Here is a 20,996-nt window from a genome sequence, read left to right on the forward strand (position 1 = left end):
AAAAGCACTAAGTACAGATTCAGGAGGCTACCAAGTGTGGTGTTAGCAATTTCACCCTAAATCAGAAAATTAAGTGAGTCAAACATTGCATCTCTCCAGCACACAGACAGCAAGTTCTTGTGTGCTGCAGTAAGAGTGTCTGCAGATCCCATTAAAAATGTAAAAACCAGGTGAGCATGATATTTGATTTCCTATTTCTCACTGTTTATTTTTTTTCCCCTCCTCCAGCAGACTATGTTGAAATTCTGAAGAGTAAAATTATGGAGTTCCAGGACTTCTCGGTGGGAAGCTGCACATGGCCTTTCTGTATATATTCCCTCCTCCCTCATTTCTTCCTCGACCACCTCTACAGTAAGCCTGTTGCAGCCTACATGTTAACCAAAAACTGATCAATGGGAATGTCAAAAAAAAAAAAAAAAAAAAAGCACTATAGAAACAATTAACAAACAGCGCTCTGTTATATGAGATATACAAGTAGACAATTATAATAGACTTTTATAACACATTACTTTAACACACTTAATCATTTTATGACTACCATCATAAGTGCATCTGCACAGTGGACTGTTGGTTTACTGTATACTATCGATGGATAAATGTTTGTCTTGTTTTTAAAGTGTTATCTTACTGTTTTGTTTACATCATAGTCTATTGATTTGTTTTAAAGTGTACATCATTATCAAGTATACTCAATACCATTTTTTTCATTATTGTTATGTCTTAAGTTTTCATATACTGTAGTTTTCTGGGTTGGGGGGTGTTTTTGTTTTGGGGTTTTGGTTTTTTTTACTAAAAATGTTACAGTGGGAAACAGGAATTATGTGCTTGAAAAACACGACACAAGAATGTTCTGTCCTTTTCTATAGTTTGGTTGTTTTCATCAGCTTACATTGCTTGTTTTAAATGGCTCCTTTTAAGATCTAGAATTTGCCTTCAAGTAGAGTCTCAGATTCTGTCTTACAAATGTTATGAAGGGACAGCGGTCACGTTAGCCCAGTTCAGGGGTTTTACAAAGTGAGTTGAGTCTTGCTTCTTGAAAAGGGAAACTTTGCTATGTAATAAACAAAAAACATACACTCAGTAAAAAGTTAGATATCGGCTGAAGAGGGAGATTCATTCAGAAAGCATCAGAAAACAAGGAATTTCTCCAGTTTTGCTGTCCATTACAGTGCCATTCTTCGCTCCAAATGGCACACAGTTTTTCTTGCTATTTAAGTGGTGCCGTTAACAAACCCTCCCACAAAACACATGAGTAAGCCATGAGACAGATTCAGAGGGGTAAAGGAATCCTCCCCCACCCCCAGGAATGGGTAATTTTGATTAAAAATTACAAAAATCCCCCCCCCCCACTCTGCCCAGGTAAGATGGTGCCGCCCCAGTTGCCCTTGTCTCCACTAAGTACGCTGCAGAATTCATTGGGAAATTTGGTGGGGGCATTCCCTGACATTTCATCAGCCTACCCCAATAATTTACTTCACCTTGAAGTCAGAGACATTTCCCAAGGGCTTTGGCTCTTTAAATCAAAGAACAAGCAACAAAGACAAACGACCCTTGAGTTTACCAGGCCTAGATGGTTTTCAGAGCTTTCACTCCTTGGATCAGTGAATGCATTTTGGTATCTTTTGTTTGATCAGGAGTGACATTAGGGTTGCCAGTACTTCAGTCCTTCGTATAACGGAGTAAACTGAAGGATGACCAAGCCCTGCACAGCACACAGTGCCATTCTGGCTTGGCGAAAGTCGAGATACCATGGCCATGTTCGTCCCTAGCGTAAGTTCACTGACATCACTGGAGTTGTGCCAGAGATTTATTTGGCCTGTTAGTCTCTGAATAACTGAAGGATGTCAATAGCAAGTAATTGTTCAAGGACATGCAAGGGGATGTTAGGAGACTTTGGACAAAATATCAGGAGAAAACACTGGAAAGCGAGATCGGTTAGAGCGTGGAATAGCCTCCCAAGTGATGTAGTTTGTCACTGTAAACCGAGATCAATGTGGGTTGAGAACGTGTCCCCTATAAACAGCCCTGCACTGGCAGAGGGGATGCTCCAAACAACCGGGCCGGCCTTTTCCATCTGTGAGTGGCTAGTTTTTCCTGCATTGGCTGGAGATCTGCTGCTGCTGAAGCAGCACCAGAATATCCCTACCCCTCTGCTGTACCAGGCACGAACTCGGTTCCCGAGGGGCTAACCCTGTATGTCCAAAGGCCGAGCTGCTTATAAACACAATGGAGTTTGGTGATTTCTGAGGAAAGCAGAGGGGCAGTGATATTACAGCTGTAACAACGGCACGTTCAAGGTAAAATTAATAGGTTCACTTTTTAACTTGTAACATTAGAGGCCAGAGCGCGCCCCCCCGGGGGGGGGGGGGGAGGCGCAATGTCCTCATTTTGTGCCAGGAAAACGTGGGCAGTCTGGGCCACTTGTTCTGTGTGGTTTATAGGCCTGGGCCTCTGATGTGTGGAGCGCCTCCCGGAAGGGCACTGAGCACTCAGTGCCTAGTGATGTCGGTGGAGCTGAAAGCCCTCGGCATCTCTGAGAATCAGGCCCTTACAACCCCGAGTACGAGTGCCACCCTGAACGCCCATTGGCTGAGTGGTCGTCTTGTTGTCTGATTTCTGACAAACATATTCTTATCTCCATTTTGATTCTTCACATTGTGTAGTAAATGTCCTTGTCCCGTCACCTGGCCCTTTCACCTGAGCACTTACAGATGTTTGCTGACATTACCAGTAACGGGAGCAAGTTGTGGGTGTCTGCTAGACACAGCTGGAGCGTCACTTTATGATCTAGCTTTGGTTCCTTCAGAAACAAGAACCCATGTAGAGTCCATAGTCAGTCCCACATAGGGCCTGAACCAAGGGGAATCTTCCTGTTGACTTCAGTGGGCTTTGGATCAGGCACTAAGGAACAAAATATGGTAATCTGTTAGCCTCACGTATTAACCTTTACTTGTGTCCTTCCACATTCCCCAGCTGTCAGCATTCAAAACATACGGTGTTGCCTGAAACTAGCAACACTAATATATATTGGCTATGATATACCTGTTCTTTTAACCACTGAGTTTCTGTTTCCCAAACTCATAACATTGTTAGTGGAAAAAGTGGATTTGAGTACTTCCTGTCTGAAATTATTTGTGTATCAAAATGGGTTTTGCACAACCTGTGCCAGTGCCTCAACAAAGAACAGACCTGATCTTCGTAAGCCAGAAAGGGTGCGTTCAAGCTTGTATGGCTTTATGAGTTAAAGGAGGTTGGAACGTTTTCAGTGCTAAATGGATTTTTGTATATCTTGACACTTTGATGTAACCTCCTGTTTTATTTAACTACTTAAACATCTGGCATAGATGTGCATAGAATGTAAACCTAGAACACAGCTGTTTTCATGTCACATTTAAAGCACTGAAAAAAAAATTAAGGGTTATTTTTTAGTAAAGAGGTCCAATGAGGGATGTTCAGGGTAGATATATTAGGTGCCACAACAGGTTTTATATTGCTGGCAGATTTAGAGTTCACTTTTAAGTGAGTTTAAGGAAAGAAAAGCTTGAAGCACTAAAAATTCACCAAATTCAAAACAATCTTGGCAAAAATGCCATTTTGAGGTAGCACTATTTAAACTAGTTGTGCAATGATTTGCTCTAATTTTCTTTGTTCAAAAAAGAAAACCAGTCGCCAGACTATAAATTTCCTAAATAGATGCGTTCTATTACAAAGTCACCGCGCTAGTTCGTGACTCTAAACAAATGTCATAAAAGCATGGATTTCGTCCTTTATTTGACAAGAGATGTATGTGAGTTTGTTGAAGTCGATATAATTTTAGTGACATTTTTATAAGCTTCCCACTTTCCATGAACCTATATTTTTTATTTATCCAAAGTTATTTCTCTTTGTCCATTTCTCTCAGCCTTATGCAAACAATATGCAAGAAATGCTGAAACTTGGATAAAACGGGTCGTGCAGAGGGAAAATGAAAGCTGAGAATGATCATTTTCATAGAAAGGTTGTTAGTAGTTTCAATAAAAAAATACTGCTACTAAACTGCAACATATGCAGACAGAGGGATTTAAAATAAAGTAGATTCATAAAACTATTAAAATTATTTTTGTTAACTTCAGTGTTTTTAGTGATTGGAATCTGATTTTGCAATCAACCATGTTTTTTACTTTGAAATTTCTAGTGGATGATTTTTGTCTTTGTATTTTTGCATCACCATGTTAGAGAAATCGTTACCTCTCTGGCCGCATCCGCTCCGTTCCATTCCTGAGCACTCTGAAGCACTTTTCTCTCTGCCATAAGTGTCGTCTCGTACTGCACTCAGAGTGTTCACAAATGCACGGTGCTGGCTGGCTGCACTCTGCAAAACAAAATCTTTGCGCTCCCTGGGTGGCTTACGGAACACTCTCCGTTCCTGTGAGGTGTTCTCTCAACATACAGTCAGCTACGAAACACAAGTTAGAGTCCAGTGAAAATGACTTTGTTATACTCTAGCTGCACAAACAATAAACACAGCTTCTTATATGAATATGTAACTGTTGTAGATACATCTGGCCAGATAATGAGATGCGTGTATCTGATCAAATGTATTCATAAACTTACATATTCCTTCATAATGCAGTAGTATAGGCTATAGAACGTGCTAGTACACAGAACGATTGAGAAACTGGAGTCCTCATTTTTTATCCCTTGTACATTTCACAGACATGAAAATTGAAAAAGGTGAAATTTATGAGGAAAATCTAATTTCCCATTCCTGTTGAATGGATTTAGTGTGATATTGACCTGATTTTACCATGTGCCTGTTGAAGGCCTTAGAATATATACTGTATGTTAATGACTGTAATAACTTCAAAAAAATTAGTTGATAGCCTAATCAAAATGTAAATATAGCTACAACACATTGTTACTAGGCATCAACACATTAATTCATGTCACATATTTTCATTTCTTTACTGTTAGTTTTTAAGGTTTTCATTATTGCTTTTTGATATCTTTAGTAACGAATGAATTTAATTTTGAAGGAGAATTAGGGGAAGTTTAAGATTTTTAATACATGTATTCAACCCATTTAGTTATATTCTAAACCAATACTGAAGCATGATAAGGTATAGAATATAGTCCATAACTAGTTTGTATAGTTTACAGTTTAAGAACAAAATTAACTTTGTATGTAACTCCTACAATGATAGATTCATTGTTAACTAATTATATTAAGTTGTTGTTGCTATGGCAACAAAACTACAACATGGCTACCTTTGTATACATTATTTGTGAAATTTTCACATGTAAATTAAAAGTGATGTGTAACAGTATGAGCTTGTTAAAGGTACAGTTCGATACTGTCAGATAAAGATATGATTGAATATTTTTAAAATCCCAAAGTCCCATGTGAAAGCTGAATTTGTGTCTTTAGGTCACATTTTCAGTCAAGAAGTTTACAACACATGGATTTAGAGTCAGGTTTTATAGCTTGTAGAAATCGTTGTGTGGCTAGGGTTATTCCACAGTATTTTAGGTTTTAAAACGTAATACCCAACATTTACAATACAATAATTGGTCTTCATTTCATTTCATGTTGACCATCGCTGTGTGAATTCATCATTAACCAGTTTAAGTACTGTAGTCTTACTGCAATGATTATTTTTCCTAAAATTGAATACTCACATGATTATGTTAAAATCAGGGCTAATAATTAAACATATGAATATTTTAATACTAATTTATATTAGCAAAACCTGTACATAAGAAAAATATTGTGGAATGACCCCGTAACAGTGTTGAAGATACAAATATGCTGCAGTTAAACTGATTCAGTTAGTGTACGAATGTGTGAGACACACCTTTTTTGCACTTATGTACATAGTCCACGAAAGAAATCCTTGGAACTTATTTTGAATATAAAAAGTCTGTAATAATACAGGAAAAGTTTGTAAAAGAGATAGGTATTACTAAGGCTTTGAAAAGGAGGAGTTTTTTGCTATAAAACTTATCTGAAAGCATGATGTTGCTTTGCTGTTGTAAAAGCTTTGTAGTTTGCCATAGCTTACTATACAGCAGACTGATAACAGGTCAGCTTCAACCTGCAGCACAGAAAATGGGAAACAGTACTTAATTAATTAGTAAGGTCATTAGCAAAGATTTTAATTGCTTTTATAGCAGCCCTGCATTTTAAAACACATTCTAGATCATGGTTTTTATAAGAAGTTGTGCTCACTATGAATCGTGTTAGGACCTGAATGTCACATGCATTTCTGCTAGCCCCTGATCTTCTTTCTAGCCAATACTGCTTTTATCTGTGATCGGTTCGTATCATTCCAGCAAGTGTTGTAAACGCCAGTGGGAAACTGAACTATAGCCGGTTTCAGAGGAACAGCCGTGTTAGTCTGTGCTGTAGCTCACGAAAGCTCATGCTCAAATAAATTGGTTCGTCTCTAAGGTGCCACCAGTCCTCCTGTTCTTTTTGTGAACTATAGCCATTCATCGTGGATTCTGTCCGCACGGAGTGTGAAAGCGGGGGGAGACGTTTAAAGGGCCAACCAAGTTTGAAAGTGAGCAGTAGGCAAGTGGTGGAACTTAGGTTGATCGTCTTGGGACACTCGTCGTCTGCCGCTAAACTGCCTTGGCGCTTTGTTAGAGCAATAGCCGCCGGTCCCCGGCGATGTTCTGTCGCGCCAGCTGGATTTCTCCGCGGTGGAGGTTCCATGGTGGGCTGTGAAGTTGGAATGTGAATGCTGATCACCGCAGCGGTGTTAGCCTGTTGCATGGGTTAAAGTAGAGGAGGGAGCAGGGAACTCGGCTTCCCCTCTGCCCCTTTGCCTGGGGGAGCTCCGCTCCTTCCGCAGCGCCCTCTCCTCCTTGAGTGAGCAAATTCCCCATCCCCGGACAGGCTCCACCCCCCTCCAGGGACGGGGAGAGAATGGGACACGCCTACCTGCATCTTCTCACTTTCCATTTTGCAAGGAAAGGTGGATAAATAACACCCAGCTCAGACGTTAAAAAAAATCTCTTGTAGTCTCTTCAAATGGCCTCAAATTCTGTCAGCTGTATCCAGCCGTTCTGAGGAGGAATCCACCCAAACCCGCCATGCACTTTGCTTTTGCATTCGTGCACATTCTCCAACCTGGTGGAGCATAAATGATGGACTGTCTAGAAGCGGGGGAGGGGAATCCCAGGGACGTGCCCAGTTCTGTGCAGTGCAGGTGCACCCATCATTTAGCTTGCCTCACTCCAGGCCTGCTGGGGGAAATGAGCTTATCTTCTCCCTGCTCTTCCTCCTGCTGAATCCTGTCACCAGCAAATGGGACAGTGACATGACCATCAAAACCAGTGTCGACAGCCCCTAGAACTGGTGGGCTCCCTCTCCTCTTGCGATCTACTTGAGCCACTGCTTACAGAACTGTATCACAGCTAGTCGGCAACTCCACACGTAAAACACCAGTGTTCATGCAGCACTGACGAGGATAAAAGGTTGCGGATGGATGGAAGGCTGGGTTGAGAGGTGTTTTTACTTTCACCGGTAAGGGACAGAAATCTGATTGGCTAGCAGATAGTTCTAATAGGGCCCACTCCTGCATCCCCTATGCACCAGACTTCCCATTTATTTCTCAGGGAGTGTAGGCTGGGCAAGGATTGTAGAATGGTGTTCCCAGTGTAACATATAGTAACTCATCGGTGTTAGGAACTCACATCAGCGCCGTACATCACTCTTCACCTAGAAGTGTGTTTGTACGCCTGGCTTCTTGCCCTTCTGTGCCTTATTGCAACGGCATCATTTACTAAAATAAAATGTTAAAATACTAATGATGGGGGGGCGGGGGGGGAAGATTCATGGTTTAAAAGATCATTTCCCCATAGTAGATGGCTGGGACCCAAAGGCAGGGAAAGTCTGGGATTCTTTTCCTGGTTCTGTTTTGTTTTGTTTCATTCTAAAGGTGTTTGAAGAGGCTGCAGGGCCCAGAACTCTGCCTGAGCCTCAAAGACACTAGCTGGTCCAACCTGACCCTGCCAGCTGAGCTTTTTCCCCTTGAGAGGAACAGAGGAGGCAAGGGAAACATTGATTTTTAATTGGACCTGCATTGTACAATCACCAAAAGTCAGCTCAAACCAATAGCATTGTGGAACAGAAAATCCTGGAGGGTCTGTGAAAGGGCTGGGCTAGACCTTCACATTGGGTCAAATGTCCCAGATCAGCATTATGGAGTAGAAGTGGCTGGAATTTCTGATCTTTTCCCCTCAGCCATCAATTTTAGCACCTGAGCCTTCATTCCTTACTGAGAGTTCAAAGAACTGGGTTTTATATCCGATTAAGGAATGTAGGACTGCTGCAGAGTCCTCAAGGCTGTTGGATGTTCACAGGGCCAGCTTCTGCCATCAGTTAGGCCCCAGTTTGGCAAGGTACTTAAGGGCGTGCCTAATTTTTGAAGTAGGTGAGTTGTCCCGGTATCCTGGTGAATCAGGGCCTTAGACCCAGGCAATTCCGTTGACCTCAGTAGGGTAGCATGAGTGTAACTAAAGGTCGAATTCATCCTGTCGTCTTTCAAAGTGAAATAAATGAGGGAAAACATTTTGGAGCTGTTGGCTCTTTCATGGGCCCCATAAAAATCTAGGTTTGGCTACTGTAATTAGTTAGTTGGAACCAGTGCATTATTATGTAACAATGCATGCCTGGAGGCCAGTGAGAGCTCTCGTTTGTTGTAAGTCATTTTTATAATTAAGCTTATTCTCCTTTGCAGGATAATTAAACAAAAATACTTTGCACTATGTGAAATGAATCACAACCAGTAAAAAATTTTTTCACTAGAGTAAGAGAAGAACCTTTAATCACGACACCACAGCTAAAATCTTTGCTAGTGACCTTTACAGTCATATTCTCTATCATCAAAATAAAAACTGCACATGCCTCTCGAATGAGATATTTAAACATGCAAAAATAACACAACTATTAAATAAAACTAAGTTTTTATCCAAACACACAACAGAGAGAATTACCTGACACAGAATTACAAGGTTCCAGTTCTTTATTACTGTACACAAATGCTATTTGATAGTGGTGGAAGCCAAATGATTTTGTTGCCATGGCTTTTGTATCCTAGCAGATGAGGGGATGACGTGACCATTTTTAGATAGGCTTGTGGGATTTTTTTTTTCAAATTAGATTTTATTATTATTATTATTATTATTTTATTTTAAATCATTAAAAAACCCATCCATTGTTAGTCACTTGACACTAGATCACCCATTAAAAATAATAATAGAGAATTGTATTTTAGGCAATCACTAAAATCAGGAAGAGTGTATTCTCCTAAATTTTCAATTTTTAACTTAAAAAAAAAATAGAACGGTAGATATGGAAGTACATTCTTCTTTTCCTAGACACTTCTGGTAAAACTTAAAGTATGGGAATCATTAGACAGATGTCAATTTAATTTAATGAAATAGTTTTAGATTAAAAAAAAACCTGTTAGCCCTATGGAATTGTAACAAATTAAAATATCGTCAGCAAATCCCAACAGCTAAAGGCTATTGTGATATTTCAGTTCCAGAACATAATATAGTTCATTCCCTCAACTGCTATCAACAAGGTGTACGCTTTGAATTTATTTTTCTTTTTGCCACATTATATTGCTGTAGTGCTTGTATGTGCTTTAGTAATGTGCATAATGCTACTCATTTTAGTATGTTACTTCTATATTGTTATTGTTTATTTTTTGATCTTTTAATAAAGTGTATAAAATTCTTGGTTATGTTTTTTATGGACCCAGCTCTACACGTTAATAGGAGTTCACTTTAAAGACTTTTCAAGTTCCAGTTTTAGTCCCAGTCTTTAAAGGTTCTGATGTAAAAATTACAATTAATGAAATTTGATTCAATGTTATACCTGATGCGTAGAACAACAGAATAAATTTCTTTCCAGAAAATATCTTCAGTATTTTGAATTATGTAGCTAGTGCATCCGTTTTATTGGATGCATTAGGCTTATCATATTGAAGTTACTAACACAAGAAAGAAATTTGTATTTTAGAAAAATAAAAGTAAACTTTGCAGACACTGGCTACTGGTTTCTCTTGTGCCTTAGACTTTCTGAGACACATGACGTGTTATGTTTTGTATTTTTTCTTAATTTCTTGCTGACCCTATTTTTGATGTAATTGGGGAGGAGATCGATACTATGCATTTGAAGATAACCATGAAGAATAAATTGAATGTGATTCAAATGTCTGCACCTTTTGTAGCACAAAAATGTGTGTATTAATTTTTCCCTTAACATGCATGCTAGGTATCAAATGAATGGAACAGTGTAGCAGTAATTCAACCACCATTTTCCAAGAGCTAAACCGTGCGATCCAAAATTCCCATTGAAGTAGCCTGTGATCTTGTATGGTTCAGGAATGACAACACTGAATACTGAATTCCTCTCGCTATCCACCAAGCTGGTGAAGCATATGCTGTGACACAGAATCCTCACGTAAAGGAATTACAGCTGGAGGCTTGGCCAGCCTTGTACGGTAGCTCATTAACTCATTGCTGACACCCATAGTTGCTATTGGTAATTTTTGTAATGTAGACAAGGTTTGAGTGAGCGAGTTGGTAAGCGTCCACACCCATTTAGTCCTCGGCAGAGGCTCGAATGTTAACAAAAAATGCCCGACAGTGCTAACAATTGTGGTGGCTTTTGTGACCTGAACATCTGTCAGCAACTGGCTTGAGCCCACCACTCACTTCACACAGGCTCCTTGAACCACCCTCAGATGACGATAGCATTGATGCACAAGAGGTGCTGAGCCAGATTTGGTTCAAGGAGCCAATTTAACACTAGCTCAAACGAGGTTGCTGCCACATGTGTTAGCTTCCTAGAAAAGACTGGGGCCCATCCTGCCAGGACAGGAGTTACCTCCTGCATAGCCTGGGATTGACAGACGCAACTTTTGGACACAGAACACTGAGGGTTGTTACAGTCTTCCCGTATATTGGTCTGGAGAGCTGGATTTTACAGCCCTCTTCTGTTTGGATGTCTTGTTTCATACAGACCTGTATTGAGAACTCGGTGGTCTGTTCTCGTAGCAACAGCATCACAGAAGAGCATTACATGTTAAAATCCAATCCCCACCACCACATACACACATAACATGGTTCCAGCACGAGACATCAAGCCCGAGGGCTCTTCCTTGGTTTTAGGAATGGTGACGGCTTGTATCTCTATGCTGATCCGCTATGTAGGAAAGTTCTCAGCTGGAGCAGAATGTAGGAAAGAACTTCACACTTCAAGAAGCATGAAAAGTGTGAAGGTGCAAATGGTTTCCACCTCTCTCTAATATCTAAATGGCACTTCCCCTATTGCCTGCACTGCTGGAAGAGTCAACAACAGTGGTGCCAGGCTGGCCATGATAATCGGGACAGATCTTTTGAATATTAATCCTATCTACGTTATTTTAAATACTGCATGAGTGATTCTGGGCAAATCAACCCAGAAGCTCAATAACCCTGAGCTGAACATAGCTCGCTCTTTATTTGCACAATTAGCTGCTGCTGGCTTTTGCAAAAGAGCAATTTTGGAATCCCAAACCCACAAACAACATGTTTCAACTATAAAATGAATTGGAAACAACTGAGAGGGCTCAAAGCCAGAGAGGAGGAGAACCAGAATGGGCCTTGACCCTGCTGCTCCGAAAAACAGACAAGAAGCAGATACAGTACCAGTTCAAATACCACAACAGGGACCATATCTGCAGCAACACCAGGCTTAGAGTTGGCATTCTTACACTCCGACACTGAGATGAGGCTGCTGTTGCTGTAGATAAATAGCCTTTTTCTGTAGTCGCTTCGGTTGAACACATACCTACGGTTTCCTGGGTTGTATGGGGGCCAGACCCTCAGTAGTATAGTTCCATGGATATCAAAAGCATTCTTCCTCTTCACGCCGGCCGAGGGTCTGGCCTCAACGTGTTTTGTGTGTCCCAGCATACTCAAGTTAACGCACGTGGATTTGGTATGAATGTAAATAGCTACCAGCTTCTCTTGATATGTCTGAACTGCATGGACATCTGCCCGGCACACTCCAAATTGATCAAGTCCTGCCCCAGCTGCTGAGATGGGATGGATTTGGGGATGCAGCCTTTTCTACAGTTACGAACAGAATGTAAGAATATAAGAACAGCCAGACTGGGTCAGACCAATGGTCCATCTAGCCCAGTATCCTGCCTTCAAACAGTGTCCAATGCCAGACGCTTCAAACAGAACAGCACAATTATCGAGTGATTCATCCCCTGTCATCCAGTCCCAACTTCTGGCAGTCAGAAGCTTAGGAACACCTAGAGCATGGGGTTATGTCCCTGACCATTTTGGCTAATAGATGGACCTATCCTCCATGAACGTATCTAATTCTTTTTTGAACCCACTTACAGTTCTGGCCTTCACACTCTCCCCTGGCATTGAGTTGCACAGGTTGACTGTGTGTTGTGTGAAGTACTTCCTTAATGTTTGTTTTATACCTGCTGCCTATTAATTTCATTGGGTGACACCTGGTTCTTGTGTTATGTGAAGGGAAAAATAACACTTTCTCCAAACCAGTCATGATTTTATAGACCCGTCATATCCATCCTTAGGTGTCTCTTTTCCAAGTTGAACAGTCCCGGTCTTTCTAATCTCTTCTCGTATGGAAGCTGTTGCGTACCCCTGATCATTTCTGTTGCCCATCTCTGTACCTTTTGCAATTCTAAGAGAGATCTTCGGTTTTTTAGATGCGGCAACAAGAACTGCAAGCAGCATTCAAGATGTGGGCTTACCATGGATTTATAATGGCATATTTACTGTCTTATTATCTATCCCTTTCCAAATGGTTCCGAATGTTCTGTTAGCTTTTTTGTCTGTTTCCAGCTCTTTTATGAATATGTTGAACAACACTGGTCCCATATAGATCCCTGCGGGACCCCCCATATACCTTTCTCCACTGTGAAAACTATTAATTCCTATCCTTGGTTTCTGTCCTTTAAGGAGTTACTTATCCATGAAAGGACCTCCCCTCTTATCCCATGGCTGCTTACCTTGGTGAAGAGCCTTTGGTGAGGGACCTTGTCAAAGGCTTTCTGAAAATCCAAGTACACTGTATCACCCTTGTCCACATGTTTGTTGTCAACTTTAAAGAATTCTAATACATTGGTGAGGCGTGATTTCCCTTTACAAAAGCTGTGTTGACTCTTTCCCAACATATTGTGTTCATCCGTGTGTCTGATAATTCTGTTCTTTGTAGGGAAGTCAGGTTTACCAGCTTGTAATTTCCAGGATCGCCTCTGGAGACTTTTTTTTTTAATTGGCATTACATTAGCTATCCTCTAGACATCTGGAACAGAACTTGGTTTAAATGATAGACTACATCTCACAGTTAGTAGTTCTGTAGTTTAGTATTTCAGTTCCTTCCGAACTCTTAGGTGAATACCATGTAGTCCTGGTGCCTTATTACTGTTTAATTTATCCCTTTGTTACAAAACCTCCTCTACTGATCCTTCAATCTAGGACTGTTCCTCAGATTTGTCACCTAAAAAGAATGGCTCACATCCTCAGCGGTGAAGACTGATGCAAAGAATTCATTTTGCTTTGTCTTCTCTGAGTGCTCCTTAGCACCTCTATCGGCCAGTGCTCCGACTGATTTTTCAGCAGGCTCCCTGCTGCTGGTGTCCTTTACACAAAATTGCTGTTAGTTTTTGAGTCTGTTGTTAGTTGATCTTGAAAGTCTTTTTTGGCCTGCCTAATTATAGTGGACTTGCCAGAGTTTCGATTTCCTTTCTATTTCTTTGGTGGGATTTGACTTCCAATTTTTAAAGGGTGCTCTTTTTTTTAACTCTAACTACCTCTTTTACTCTGGTTAGCCATGATGGCATTTTTTGGTCCTCTTACTATATTTTTTGTTTGGGGAAGGGGGAGGGTTAAATTTAGTTTAAGGCTCTAGTATGGTGTTTTTAAAGGTTTCCATGCAACTTGTAGGCATTTCACTCTTGCGACTGTTCCTTTTACTTTCCACTTAACTAGCTTCCTCATTTTTGTGTAGTTCCCCTTTTTGAAGTTAAATGCTACTGTTATGGGCTTCTTTGGTATTTTTCCCGCTACAGGGATGTTAAATTTAGTTTTGTTATGGGCATCATTACCAAGGGGTCCAGCTATAGTCATCTCTTGGATCAGATCCTGTGCACCTCTTAGGACTAAATCAAGAATTCCCTCTCTGCTCGTGGGTTCCAGGACTAGCTGCTCCAAGAAGCAGTCTATAATGGTGTCTAGAAATTTTATCTCTGCATCCCGTCCTGAGGTGACATATTCCCAGTCAACATGGGGATAATTGAAATCCCCCATTATTACTGGGTTTTCTGTTTTGGTAGTCTCTGTAATCTCCCTGAGCATATCACCATCACCGTCACCATCCTGGTCAGGTGGTCGGTAGTCTATCCCTACTGCTACACTCTTATTATTCAAGCAGGGAATTTCTACCCATAGAGATTCTGTGGGACAGTTTGATTGATTTTAAGATTTTAACTCTGTGACTCTGCTTTCTTTCACATGTAGTGCCCCTCCCCCACCGGCATGACCTACGCGGTCACTCTGTATATTTTGTACCCTCGTATAACTATGTCCTGTTGATTACCATCATTCCACCGAGCTTCTGCCTCTTCTATCAGGATCCTCACTGACTACCAGGCGCTCAAGTTCACCCAACTTAGTATTTAGACTTCTTATATTTGTTTTCAAGCACTTACAATGTTTGTTAATATTTCATAGTCTGCCTTCTAAGTGAACGGTATTCTTTCTCATTCGACTCTTTCTCTTCAGTTCCTACCTGTACTTTATCAACTTCTCTCCTCCTCTTTTTACTAGGATATAGAGTATCCCCATTACTAGATCCTCCCCTCTGGGGATGTTTCTGGCAGCACTGTCTGCTCTCCACACCTACCAGCTTTCCCCTAGACCTTCATTTAAAAACCCCTCTCCAGCCTTTTTAATTTTACAATTAAGCTAGCGATCTGGTTCTGTTTTGGTTTAGGTGGAGCCCGTCCTTTCTTTATAGGCTCCTGTTGTCTCCAAAGGTTCCCTAGTTCCTAATAAACCTAAATCTCTCCTCTGAAAACAAGTGTGTCTCATCCAGCCATTGAGACCCTGCAGTTCAGTCTAAGTGGCCCTGCCTGCACATGGAACTGGAAGCATTTCAGAGACTATGCCCCTGCAGGTCCTGTTCTGAAGCCCTGGGAAGGAATATGGTGGGGAACTTCCCTTGCCATGTACTGTAGGGTCGGCTGTGCAGGCCTTGTGCGCACAGAACTCTCCCTTTGCAGCCGGGGGCTGGGGATGGGGGATAGTTGAAGATCAGCACTGTAAGGTGGAGATTTTTCTCTCTGAAAGGCGACTGTTTTTTCCAGGAGTTACCTGGCTGGGAGTCCCATGGTGCTTGAGGCTGCACATGGTAAGAGAGAATCCCTGCCCTGCAGATCGTACGGGCTAACAAGTCAGACAAAGGGTGGGAGAAAGGAAAGGTTATTGTCCCCGGTTTATATATGGGGAACCAAGGCACAGAGAGGCAAAGTGACCTGCCCCCTGAAGTCCGGGGAAGAGCTGGGACATGAGCACAGATTTCTTCAATCCCAGTCTAACCGCAGTGTGAGCTTTCTTCTCGCTGTTGGGTTGCAGGCCCTCCACGCTCTGTTGGAGCACGCTACAGCGAAGGGCGAGCCGATACAAACAGAAGAAGACATTTTAGTTCCTGTTTCATCTTCAGTAGAACAAGCCACCTACCAGGGGGAAAAACAAGTACAGAAATTTTTTTTACCCCTTTTTTAAGGTAAGCCCATTCTGAGCTGACTTCTCCTAGCAAGTTCCCTGACTCCCTCTGTGCGTCAAGCTACGTACGACTTTTTCTGTGAGTGACTCTTGCCCAGTCTGGTTGCAAAAGGAAATGTCTCGTTTATTTCCAAAGTCAGGGCTCTGGTAGAAACAGGGCAGCGGTTCCAAGTGTGCCAGTCGCAGGGCGGGCTCGACGGAAGCGCCTCTTGCAATGGCGAAGCGTGAGTTTCTTCCCTCGGGTGTCTATGTCGGACGCTAAGGCCTTGATTCCACATGGCCAGCAGTGCCTGCCCACGTCTCTGCAGCTGGGAACAAGGCCAGCGGATTTGGTAGGTGTAAGCTTACGTGATTGCTCGTCAGAGTGAAAGACGAACATATAGATCTGTTCTTAAATAAGCTCTGTGCCGGGGTGACCTTTCGAACAGCATCTGCAGTAAGTGCTGTTACCGGGGACCGCCGGAGTTACCTCTCAGGCTTCCTGCACTGCAGTCTGGGAGGGTGCTGAGGGTGACCCCTGGCAGTGGATTTGGGCTAATGGCAGCTGCCCAGCAAGCAGGAGGCGTTGTCTGTGCTAGGGAGCCTCTATCCTGGATGGAAATCTGCACAAAATCTGCCTCCCTGCTTAGGCCAGGCCCAGAGGGGCTTGCTGTGTGCTCCCTTCACCCGGGAAGCACCCTCCATGGGGCCTAAGGGCAGGAGAGGGGGTGCTGTGAGGTGGCTGGTGCCTCTCCATGCTGGCGGAGGGGGAGCTATGCGACTGGGCGTCCCTTCCGCGGGCTGGTCTCCGTTGGACAATGAGGCCGAGCGTGCCTGGCCTGCAGCAGCTGGGGTGTATCTGGGGGGTAGCTCCCAGAGCGGAGTGGAAGTGACAAGAGCTGAAGCAGGTGCGGGGGATGCTCAAGGCAGGCTTGTTCTGCATAGCCACATCGGCGCTGCTGGCATAAGGCTCATCCAACCAGGAAGGCGTTAGAGACCTTCCAAGTTCAGGGATGTGCCATCAGAACTGATCTGCCCGTTGGCATTGTGGTCATCAGCAGGGCGCCGGAGCAAGGACCCAGGGACTTGGCTTGGGGAAGCCCATCTGCAGGGGTAATGGGGCAAAACCAAGAGACCACACCTTAAGGACATCTGCCCAAGGCAGCTCAGCAGCACCCCCCTCAGCTAGCACGTGGCCAGACCAAAGGTGTTTATTGCTCCACAACCATCTTAAACTTCCACAAGTCGAACAACTCTAGCCCGGGACTCAGAACAGGCATCTTTCCGACGATACCTGCCAGGCAGCCCAATGCCCCTCAGGCCAGCTTGTGGCCTCACATCTATGGAAGACTTTCCAGTGGCTGCACTGGGAGCAGGGCTAGGGAACAGGTTTGAAAGCAAGAGGACAAAACGAGAGAGCTACGAATGAGTTTGGCCAGCAATCCCAAATGTCCTGTCTGCTCTGATGGTGGGACCGTTACAAACATCTGTCCAGAATGGGGACGGTGCTTTACAGATGAAGCTACAATACAGAATATAAAAGAATACACGTGATAGTGCATTCGGGGCATGAGCCATTTGGAAATACACACTAGAGCCCATCCCCACTGGAGCACAGCTGTATGCGGCAGCCAAGCTTAATAAAATCTCCATTTAGCTTTTACATTGTCGGAGCTCCAGTGGGAAGCCCAGGGAAATATCCAGTTTTCAAGGCTTGCTCTACATATTGAATGGGCCTCTGCGGTCCCGAAGGCAGACAGTGTTTTATCCAATCCGGCCTTAGTGCTGAATACATAGATCACTTTGATCTATTTATTATGAGGAGACGCAGAAAGGAGGAAGAAATGTTTGGATAAGCCCCAAAGAGCTGTGGATTTAGAAAAATCCTCTCCAAAGAAAGCAGCCAGCTAACCCCTTCTTTAAACAGAGAGATTTAATAGGAGATGTTAAAGTGAGAAAAAGCCCTTTGAAAATAAGCGGTTCATTTTAAAGCTTTACACTAGCAGTTAGGGCTTGTCTACACACAGAAATGAATCTGGAATAAGGAAGGGTATGAATTTAAAGCAGATTAACTATTTCTGATGATCTCTTTGTGTGGCTGCTCTTATTCCAAGGAGCCGAGCCCTGAGTTTGAGAGGTTCCAGTCGTATTCCTCTCCCCACCCTCTGGGATCACAGAGCACTCAGAGCCCGAGAGGTGGGCAAACGTCCGGGAAAGTGCCGCTCCCTATGGCTGTCTGCTGAGCGTTCTTGTGCACCGGTTCAGGGTTACATGGCGTGGCAGGGGCCTGAGTGCAGAGTCTTGTCTGTCACGGAGCAGAAACCCTGAGACATGCCGCAGTCTCGTTCGCATCAGGGCCCTGATGAAAATGGAAATGGCAGCAATCCAGTGGCAGTGTTGCTGGCAGGCATGGTCTTGACCTGGTTTTTCTTTTCCGTTTCAGCTTTTCCCTGGTGGATAAAGTCTGAGGGACATGGCATGTGACACACACGTGCTCCCCTCCATCCGACCTGCCCGTTTGCTTTGTACGTTGCCCTGAATTGGAATGTGAGGATCCAGCCCTGAAGTCCCATCATTACCGTGGACTCACTAGAAGGACGGGATGAGGGGCGTCTGCACTGTGCATTTTGTAGACACTGGACAGCGTTTGTCTGCCCTTTCAGAGGCTGTAGCTAGATTTTTGCACAGGTCTTTCTGCTTTGCTCCACAGTGCATGTAATTAGAGCTCTCATCAGTGTTCTCTGCTGCTCTTCCCAAAGGAACCATTGCTTCCCCCACAGCCAGTACCTCTCTCTAAGCCTGCATTTATGATCTATGGGCCTGATCCTGTTCTCACTTAGAACAGTTTGACACCAGTGAGTTCAGCGGAGTGACTCCAGATTGACTGACTGCCATGGAAGTGAGAGGAGAAACCAGTGCTCGAGCTCAGATCAGTTGTTAGGATGTTCCCTTGGAACGGGACATGCCCACCAGGCGTCCCTTGGGAACCGGACTGGCTTGTCCACTGTCAGAAGGTTTCATGGGCCGCAGGCCATTGGAAATATATTTCTGTTTAGGGACCTCTGCTAGAATGAGGAGTCTGCCCCAGGATTCCGACTCATGTCCCAGGGCCCCAGGATTTCCTGCTGCGTGTCCTAGCATTCCAGGCTGGAATCTAGCAGTCCTGCTGCAGGTCGCCTTACAGTGCTTCTCTCCTGCTAGATTTTCCTGGGACTGTGCTGACTTGCCAAGGGGATTTGGGGGACGTACATGTGTCTGTGCTTGTGGGTGTGTTACAGGCCTCCTGCGAAACGCCTGACACAGGAAAACACCGTGGAGGAATTCCTGCGCAGAGACGCAGCCCTTCATCTCCCTTTGAAGGGAGCTGCTCAGGATGATCTCCAGTCCTGAGAGAGGGGAGCCACTCCGGACTTTAACCTGGGCATCTCGCCTCTGGGCCCGGATTTCGCACCACCTCGTGTCTGTAACCTGGTGTGCTACACCCAGTGGCGGATTAATGATTTTGCCACCCCTAGGCCCTGAAATAATTGCTGCCGCTCCCCCGCCCAGCAGCTCCCGGCCCCCCCACTGCAGCTCACCTCCGCCTCCTCCCCTGAGTGCGCAGCCGGGTCCTGCTTTTCCCCGCTCCCTGCCCATGCTTGTGCGCGAAGGAGGGGGAAAGAGTGGGGAACGCGGCACGCTCAGGAGAGGAGGCGGGGCTGGGGTGGGGATTTGGGGAAGGGGACCAATAGGGGCAGGGAGGGGGCGGGGAATGGGGGCAGGGCTGGGGGTGGTGGGCGCGAACCAGCGCCGGGGGAAGCAGCTTGTGGCTGCTATTATAAATTTGCCGCCCTAGGCCTAGGCCTTGTCGGCCCAGGTGTTAATACGGCACTGGCTGAGCCATGCACGGTGCGTTGGAGTTGGGCTGGGTTCATAGGCACCACCTCTGTGCAGCTTAGGGGGGAAATACCCCCCCCACACACACACACATTTTACTCTCCTATTTATGCTTCACCCCCCGACAGCTGCAGCACTCCTGATTTTTCATTCCTGTCTTCCCCACGTCCCCGCCCCGGTGGGGTCTTGTATCTCGGGAGAGGTGGTGCCACGCACAAACACAACTCCCTTCACGTGCAAGGGAGTCAGCTGGTGGGGAGTCCTGGTCTTTCTCTCCTGGTGTCCCTGCTCCATCACAGGGCGCTGCTAGTCAGTCCCGGGACCCCCTTGCCCCTTTCTGCTCTTCGAACACACGCGAGACAGATGGCTGTAAGTGACTGAGCAATGGAGGCGTGCACAGCCAGATTTGTAAAGGTGTGGTAGGGCACAGACCCCTTCCTGGCTGCACCTAAGGGTGGCCCAGCCCAGTGAAAGATGAGACCGCAGTGCGGGAGAGCTGGGTGGCTGCTCTAAAGGTGGGAGGTCTGGAGCAGAAGGGGGCTCTGCAGTCACTGTCTGGGAGGAGAGACTGGAAGGGTCCCGGAGGATGTCACATCCCCAGCATGACTGACCGTCCGCCCTGTATCCTGAGAACATCAGCAAAAAGCCGTATTTCCCCCACCTTTACTATCCTACCTCTTGTCTCCAGTCTCTGTCTGCTTTGTCTAAGGCAAGAATGTGAGTATCGGTCTCCATTCAGAATTGAACAACAGGACTAACCCTTTCTCCCCCACCAGGAAGAACTGTTCCACTGAATAAGAGACTTTAACCAATATTCACTACCTCCGGACAGGACTTTGGTAGGTTTTAAGTTTATTTTACATAAACAATCAATTTCACTTCTAATACTATTTAACTGTTTTTGACTCTGTTCCTTTTGTGTGTTCCAGTCAATACATTTCTAACCTTGGTCTGAATTTTATAGAGTGTTTGCAATGGTTGAGGTCTCAGTATATCCAATCCCAGACCTTGTTTAACACTGTTTAATGTTAAAGGGCTGTGATTGGGTTATGCCCATATATTCCATCTAAATTAATACAAAGAGTCAGGCAGATTGAACCTTGACTGCCCAGTGTAGAGGGCAGGCCTGGGCTCCCTGACCAGCCACGGGTAAGGTGGCATGAAGCCCTTGAGAAGGGGATAAGGACAACTGAGCATCCTGAGAGATGGCTATGTGGATCACTAGGCCCAGAATTGAGAGCAGCGGACCTGCAGGAGGGATCAGACATTTGTTGTTGCTGGACTTTGTTACCCCAGAAGGGGTGGAACCCACTGTGATATTCTGTACCTTG

The 20,996-nt window shown here is 44.4% G+C and overlaps 1 protein-coding gene across 9 annotated transcripts in view; it reads left to right on the forward strand.

The window, feature by feature from the left end:
• The window catches only part of MBNL3 (muscleblind like splicing regulator 3), a 122,397-nt gene extending 112,181 nt beyond the window's left edge, over nt 1-10,216 (forward strand). For 8 of the 9 annotated variants that reach the window (XM_075132584.1, XM_075132581.1, XM_048863266.2 and 5 more), the window contains one exon: nt 229-10,216. The gene's annotated coding sequence lies outside the window, so the exon portion shown is untranslated. The remainder of the gene's footprint in view (nt 1-228) is intronic. The other variant, XM_075132585.1, reaches the window with a different exon arrangement.
• Nucleotides 10,217-20,996: the final 10,780 nt, after the last annotated feature.

Source organism: Caretta caretta, chromosome 9, assembly GCF_965140235.1.
Source record: "Caretta caretta isolate rCarCar2 chromosome 9, rCarCar1.hap1, whole genome shotgun sequence".
NCBI classification, from domain to species: Eukaryota; Metazoa; Chordata; order Testudines; family Cheloniidae; genus Caretta; species Caretta caretta.